This window comes from Lonchura striata, chromosome 1 (genome assembly GCF_050655825.1).
Source record: "Lonchura striata isolate lonStrDom1 chromosome 1, ASM5065582v1, whole genome shotgun sequence".
NCBI classification, from domain to species: domain Eukaryota; kingdom Metazoa; phylum Chordata; class Aves; order Passeriformes; family Estrildidae; genus Lonchura; species Lonchura striata.
The window spans coordinates 103,387,858-103,396,437 of record NC_140703.1 but is presented as its reverse complement, the minus strand read 5'-3'; positions in this window follow the sequence as shown (position 1 = coordinate 103,396,437).

The following is an 8,580-nucleotide window of genomic DNA, read 5'->3' as shown; positions in this document are numbered from 1 at the left end:
TTTATGACAGTTTGCTCCATCCAGTTGATATCCTCGATTATTTAATTCTCACAGTTATGTCTATGAATTCTCCTTTATTCAGTCATCTGTAAAACTGCCATTATCTTTGATTCTTATTCAAATGTTGTTGAAAGCAGCTGTATTAGCTCCCAGATCTCTATTTCGTTATTGCTCAGATAATTTAACAATGGGGAGAATATTCAGGGGGACAACAGATCAGAGAGAGCTGCCAAACTACTGACTCAATCTATGACAAATTTTGGCATAGGATAGAAGCAGATTTTTAACGAACAAAGAGCAAATAAGTATGTTGGTTGTTTTGGTTTTTGTTTCTGGTGGTTTTTTTTTGTTGTGGTTTTTGTTCTGTTGGTGGGGTTTTTTTTTGTTTGTTTGTTTGTTTGTTTTTGTTTTTTTGTAGGAAAACTCAGTTTGTTTGCTCAGAAATAGAACTTATAAATGAAAAATAATTCTCTTGCACCCAAACACAGGGCTAGGAGACAGGAGGGACAAATGATCGCTTTGTTACCCTTGTGAATTTTCTATAAATACTGCTTCCATGTAGCTTATTGTCTGCAGAGTGAGAATCATCCTTTCTGTGTTTGCTCTGGTGATTTGACTTTGGGACATATTTCATATCCTTTTCTCCTCCAAAACTGAAATAAATTCACACCAACAAGGCCTATACATGCTGTGTTACCCACATCTCTTTATATCCAGGAAGTATCTTGGGCAGCTTCTTATTCAGCTTTTTGCTGTGTTGTGCCACTGTTACAAGATCTTGTCTGAACCTGCCAAAACCAAAAAGTGATTTTCTCTCCTACACTTTGAATGACGCCAAGATACATTCATCTACCGTTAGCAAGTCACCAGAAAGAAACCAGGTCATCTTTATTTCTATACCAACTCCACCCATTTTGCTTGCAATTCAAACTGATGTAATTCAATCTCCAACAAAATTTCTGAAAACCATCTGCGTCAAAGGGGTATTTATGCAACTCCAGGAAATGCTTCATCCTCTTCTCCAAACTGCAGTCAGTCAAAAAATGTGGGGCCTGACTAAGATGCAGAGCAGCGGAAGCTCAGATAGTAGCTGGTTATCAATGTGTATGCAAACAGCAAGGGAATCTTTTTCATGTTTCAAGGATACAGTAAAATATACAGGGGTTGTAAATTGTAAGGAAATGTGAGCATCTTTCAGTTTAAAATTGAGCAGAGTGGTTCCTAATAATGCTGATAAAATCACTCGCTATACTTGTGTTATAACCTGTGTTATGGAATACAGAGAGTAGACATTGCCTTTTTCTTGAGAACACTATTGGAAAATATCTAGAGCCTGCAAGAAACCAGCAGCTGTGAAAAAGCTTTCACTCAGCTATGTCTGATAGCAAATTCCAAACCTTTAGCTTGTTTTTCAGTGGAAGAGGACGAGTTTTTCAGTGGAAGAGGATGCTCACCTCTTTCAGTGGAAGAGGTGAGCATATCATCTCGCCAAGTGTCATGCCGGATTTGTTTCACTATTTGAGAAGAAAAGGTCCTGATTTGCGCAACAAAGGGTTGAGCATCACATACCTGTTTTACCTGAAAACAAAATGAATCACGTATAGGTAAATATTTTCCTGAGATCCATAAGACAGGCTTTAATTTTAATTCTCCTGCTCTGGCCCTTAAGTTCTCTGTTAATAGTGTACCTGAAAGTATCAATGCATGTAAGTATTTGGCAGGGTAATCCAGTTTACACTGACAATGAAGTCAGTGAAGATATGAGAGTTCAATGGATCTCAGCCAGTGAAGATGTGGATGTTTAGCCCACAGTGATAACAGGCAGATGAACTTGCTTTCTTCTTTCACCAGTTTACTTAAAACTGCTGCAAGGACAATGGATTTGTCCAAACAAACGGAGTAACATTACTCAACAATCAGAGACTCTCTTTTACGTCTTTTGAATCATAGTGACTTAATAATTGAAAATAATTAAAAAGCAAATAAAAAAAGTATTTGTCATACCAAAGTAAATGTTTTCAGAAAAATTACTTGCTGAGAACAATCACTCAAGGGTACTTCTCAATTCAATCTTGGTGAATACATTTTTGGCTACATATGTAATCAAACTAACTTTATTTTAACATTTCAGAAAATGTTGATGAATTTCTGCTTTTATGGTACTAAGTAATTAAAGCCAAAATATATTTTTAATCACATTGGTGATTATAATTTATTATTCACATATACACATGGTTAAAAGATAAGCATAAATTTGTATAGATATAAAATACTGGATATACCTCACACAAGGAGTGATACATGTTTCATAGTTGCCGCTCAGGATAAATTTACATTTTTACAAAAGCAAACTGAGAATAGAATCAGGCATTAAAAACATATTCTTCAGACTGATAGAGACATTTTGCTATATTATCATATTTTCATATATTAAATACATATTATATACTATATATTATACAAATATACATTATAAATGGAGAGATACTTGGAAGTCAAGACCTACAAAACAATCAGAAAAAGAATCCAGGCAGTAAGGTCCATTTTTCCCAGCAAATTACTTTTCTGTTGTTATGTTATTTGTATCTTCAGATAAGCACGTTCAAGATTTTTGGTTTCCAGCTATCAACTGTGAAAATAAATTGCAATCATACAGGAAGTCTTGAAGTCTCCTTTGGTCCCACCAGGAACATCACAATATCTTGAAGACAGAAGTGAAACATCTGCTACCAGGATTGGATAAATTATCAGGGACTAAAGAATCTACATTTCCTGGATTCTTACAACATCTTTATATTTCAATATAAATAAATATCTTTTAAGCCACAATTATATCTTTAACAGAGTGTTGGAGAATCAGTATGCATAAAAAAAATTTGAAGTGTCAGCATACTTAAAGTAAATGGAATTAGAGATAGCAGAGTAAATTGAGAAATACATTTTTATCATCTTTGCAGTAAAATGGTAATTTTTTCTGGCTTTGTGTAAAACAAAGGGACATTTTCTTCATACAAAATGCAACTACAGAAAATTTACATATTTTCTTGGCAAAGTTAGGATGTTCAAATCATGCTTTTTTAATCATGCTTAGGTAATTTGTGAAAATACCTCATTACTCAATGGTGGAACTTTATTACTAGTGCAGTGTGCAACTGCCCATATGAACCATAAATAAATCTGTTGTCTCAGCAACATCTTGTGGCACTGGGAGACAGTCTGTACTCCAAAGTGACAGTCTCTCATTAGAGGACTTCTGGGGGTGTGTGCTCATTCAAAGCTGTTCACAAACTGACACAACTCCACAGGGCTCAGAAAACTCTGATTTACCACAGTCTGAAAAGCAACACTGAACTTTAATGCAATGCGTGTGTTGTGTGTTAGTGGAGAGGTTATAGTGGCGAAAGGGGCTGTGGATGGCCCCTGTGAGGAGCAGCCAGAGCTGCCCCAGGGTGAAGGGCTGTGGATGGCCCCTGTGAGGAGCAGCCAGAGCTGCCCCGTGGCAGACCCTGACAGCTCCAGACAGCTCCAGCCAACCCACCACAGGGCTAGGCTGAGTCCCACAGCCAGCGTGGTGGCCCTTCTGGTAAAAAGGGTGTAAGAAAGGGCAAAATGCCACGCAGCAGGGTGAGGAATGAAGAAAACCAGTGAGACAAACAGCTCTGCAGACAGCAAAGGACTGCGAGAAAGGAGGAGAGCAGGCACTGAAGGTGAGACTGCCCTGCAGCCCCTGGTGAAGATCATGGTGAGGCAGCGTGCCCCTGCAGCCCATGGAGAATGTCATGGTGGAGCAGATTTCCACACTGCTGCCTGTGGAGGCAGGAATATCCATGGCAGTCTATAGGAAGCCCACACTGGAGCAGGTTCTGAATGCATCCTTTGGTGGACCCATGTAGGAGCAGGTTTATCCTGAAAGACTGTAGCCCAAGGAGAGGACCCGCACTGGAGCAGGGAAAAGTGTGAGGAGGATGCAGCAGCAAAGAACTGTCCTGAACTGCCCATGAGCAGCATGCCCCATTCCCAGCACCACTTGGGGGGAGGATGGAGAGGAGTCAGGAATGAAGAAGCGAATTTGAGCCTGGGAAAAACAGGGAGTGGGAGGAAGATATTTCAGTTTTTTCCTTTGTTTCTCACCATCCAACTCAATGTTATTTGGCAATAAACTGAATTTTCCCAACTCGAGTCTGTTTTGCCTGTGATGGTAATTGGTAACTGATGTCTTTGCCTTTATCTTGACTATGAGCTTTTCCATGCTATTTTCTCCTCCTGTCCTGCTGTGGAGGGGGAATGAGACAGCAGCTGGGTGGATGCCTGGCAGCTGGAGAAAGCCAACCCACCATGTGCTCTAGGATAGTTTCTGTTCCGTTTTATAATCAACAATAACTGTTATCTTTTACAATATACAGCTACTTCTTAAATGGTTTTATTGCAGCTTAGACAATGTTCTCATTCCACAGTACTGCAAAATATGGAACTTGAGAACTCTGCAGATGGGGCAGAGAGAACCACATGCCAGATGCTCTCTGTGACTTCTGGTTTATCTTGTCCTTAGTGACTTCAATCATTCTATTACTTCCTATGCCTGATACAATCTCTGGAACCAAGAGATCCCAGAAATTATGTCATAGATGTCATACATTTGCAATCAATTTGTTCAGCTTAAAATATTTTAATATCATGAAAGACAAACCTTGTCAAGTCTTTGAAGATATCATAAAGCTGAGTTTATATTTCAAAGAACCAATCATTAATTTGCCTAATTATTTTGAAATTAGAATATTTCTGTAGGTTAATATTTTAATGTACTAAATCATTGAATAAAATGAAAAATGTATATACCAGCAAACAAAGAAACCACAGCTAATAATTGGCTAAGTAAAAGTTTAGAAGATAAAAAAGATGCAAGGTACCCAAGCATGCATTGCCCAAAGATTGCAAATACAATTTTCCTGAAGTCATCAGAAGGTATAAGGTTAGCTCTTACAGTACCTGTGGAAAACTGCCAAGACCAGACCTCATGAAATGTCATATGTGGTTCCCAAAGATCATATATGAATCTCAGTGTGCAGTGGATTTAAAAATAATTGGGAATGTAATGATAAACACATCTACTGGGAAAAAAAAAATAGATTCTACTCTATGAATACTGACTTCCATATTCTTGCATATTTTATCATTTTACTATCATTTCATTCCACAGTATTCTTGGAGAACTGAGGACCGTTGTTAGATCCATCCTGGTCTGCTTCAAGCAACTTTCTTTATTCCAAGATCAGCAAAACTGCATCTTACTGAAGCAAGTTCCAGCTGTCAGCTGACATGATGATCTCAGCTAGTCATTGACTTTGCTTGGCAATATAATTTTCAGACATGTAACATAGTTGTCTTTTGTCACTTTTATTTGTTTATTTGCTTTTGTGGCCATGGCCATGATCATTTTCTGACCCAAGAACCCAGTATAATCAGCTGCATCTCCAATCCATTTCCATTTGAATAGATTTTTCTGAAATAAGAGTATTAAATAAAACTCTTCTTAAGACCTTAGTGATTCTTCGGCAAAGCGATAAATAAAAACTAGAATTAAGAAGTCTCTGCTCAATACTTTGCTGTAGGTAGAAGGGACCACCATAGGGCCTTTATTGAAAGGCAGGACAAATTTCTGTCAACAGTATTAATGGGCATTTTGTGTCTTTGCAAAAATTAACTTATAATCAGGACACTTACCAAAGGGTAAAATAATTAAGAAAAAACAATTTATCACTCTGAAAAGATCCTAAAAATAAAGTCATGGTCTTTCCAGACAATGGGACTAGGTCCAATTCAATATCCAAAAGACAAATACAAAGAACGTATTTCATCTGTGCTCATAAGATTTCAACAGGACCTATTAATCACTCAAATAATACATAGGTCCTCAAAACAAACATTGTGGACACTTTCTTCAGACCTTTTGAACAGGAATGAGCTATACTTGAAATACAGATGCTATTACTTGGGATATGTTTACACTGAATAATGCAAACATTCAGGACCTTGATAAATTTAAATTTAATATTGGAGGTAATATATTTTAGAAAATTATGTAACATCCAAATTTGTGGCAGAGCCAGCCTAAGTCTGAAGGTGATAAAAGATAATTCACACCAAAAAAAACCACCAAGGAAACAACACCTCTCCCCCAAAATAAACCTCCCAGGCAAGTTTAGGGACTTCAGAAAGGTAACTCTGGCAAAACAAGGTTACTCAATGACACAAAATGCAATAATTCTATTATAAAAACATGTTTTTGCAATTGAGTAATTCCAGTTGGAAAATCTATTTTTTAAAAAATAAAAACCAGTTTTGTGAACGCCTTACAACTTTTAAAAATACATTCCAAATATTTGATAAGACAGGCATAGAAGACTAAAAGAAACTTTATTTTTCTTGCACTTGAGTCTTTATGCTCTCCTTTTTTTAAATCTCAATTATATTTTGTTTAACATTTAATATTGATAATTATATTACCTAGGTAGAAGTGGATTTTATGCACAGAGCATTCAGAATGTCAGTCAAATTATAACTAATGGCAGTGCTGAGGTTTATTAGGTTTATTTAGACAAAGATTTCTGGCACCAACATGTTAGTATCACTGTTAACATTTTAAAAGACTAAATAATAAGAATTTTAGTATCAAACAACAGATATAGATAGAAAAAGGTTGAACATGATCTCTCTTCTATAGATGAACAATCTAATTGCTGTCTACCATTTTATTGTCCCTTTCCATCAGACATACCATGAGGTTTTCAATACATCCCAGGTGAAGATAAGCCATTTGCTATGTGATGGTTCTTACCATGCAAAGTGTCTGCCTCCAACCACATGCAAAGCTTGTTGGAACAGAGTCAGCTTGTAGTAGGTTGTCCAGCTGCACATAGCCTGTCCCAGAAGCTGCCACATAATAGGACTTGAAATTCCAGTCCTCAGCTCAGAAATCATTTATTGCAAAATCTACATACCCTGAAGTGTTTGGAAAATTAGACGTTTCCTTTGTTTAATCCTCTGCAGAATACTAGTATTAACAGTCAGGTTTGTGACTTCCATGTGTATATACTCCTGCACACCTGGCAGAGCAAGGGATAAAGGTCTCTTCTGAAAAAAATTTAAAAATCTGTTTTTCCTCCCAAGCATTTTAGTACAATTAAAAAGAAATTTTGTTTAATGGATTATGCTGGTGTAAAATCAAAGGCAGAGTGGATTGGCTGACCTTTTAAGAACAACTTTCCTCTCTTCCAGGCTAGCAAAAGATTGAAAAATGGACAAGGTTGAAAAGGAAGTTGAAACTTCAGCAGAAAGGTCTTTGAAAAGTACTGGAACAGTTTGCAAAGGTTTCCCCACACTCCCTGATTCAGACACTCACAGTAAAGTGGGCAGAGATCAACACTGCAAAACAAGGGAGTAAATTCTAGAGTTAAACTGGAGAAGGAAATCTCCTCTCCTTTGATACACCAAAAGCAGATTGCCTTCCTCAAAATATGATGGCATCTTACATTTTACTCTTCCTTAACACCATCCATCTCTTATTTTGCAGCTGAGATATACATGCTTTGTTTAAAAGACATAGCAAAGCCAAGAACAGATTTAAGACAGGACAAAGATGAACACAAATTTTCCTATCAGGAAAAGAAGAAAAAAAAAGTGTTTTCAGGGGTGAAAGGACTTGGCATGAAAGCTAAAATCCTTTCCCTAGTACATGAAAGATACACACTGCAGACCATACACCGGAAAAGTGTTCCGTGATAAAAAAGATCCTTCTCTGTTGCTTTACAAGTTACACAGATGCAGGAATCAACAGGGGCATAGTAACCTCCTTGGACTTATTTTTACAGTTCATGCTATGATAAAAGTCTTACTACACAAGAACATTTAATGTGCAACCATTAGAGTAAGTGTCAATTTTCAGAGGTTAACAGAGCTTTTTTTGTAACATTAGTTTAAAAAAAATAGAAAAGCAGAAATATGAAATGTTCCCAGAATGAGAATTTTCCTGCCAAGATCCACACAGACTTTGTATGGACAAGCTACAACTCCTTTAAAATGTTTATCTAATGGAAATATAAATGTCAGTACAATTTAAAGAGAGTGAGTGCCATAAATAGAGAATTGAAAGGTTTAATTGTCCTTTCCAGGTGTTCTCTTCAGAATTGCTTTCCTTGGCAACCCTTCCTTGTAGTTTCCCATAATGTTGATTAGCACCTTGGTCTGGACTTTTGGGTATGTGAGCCTTTCATCACACTCAAGTTTTTTACAATTTGATGATCATTGTCCTTTGCTTGGCCAAAAGTCTATTTTATTCTAAGGGAAAGCAGACTGTTAGCAGAAATTGTTCTCACAGTGTGATAGACCAGCCCCAGCTGGTCGGGACCTCTGGAGATAGTCCAGTCCAAATTCTTGCTCAGAGCAGGGGCTGCTGCAACAGTTGCTGAGGTTCATATCTGAACTTCTGAACATCTCCAAGGGTAGAGACTCCACAAGCTCTCTCAGCAACTAGCTTCAGTGTTCAATGACTCTCACCATAAAATATATTTTTCTTATGTTTAC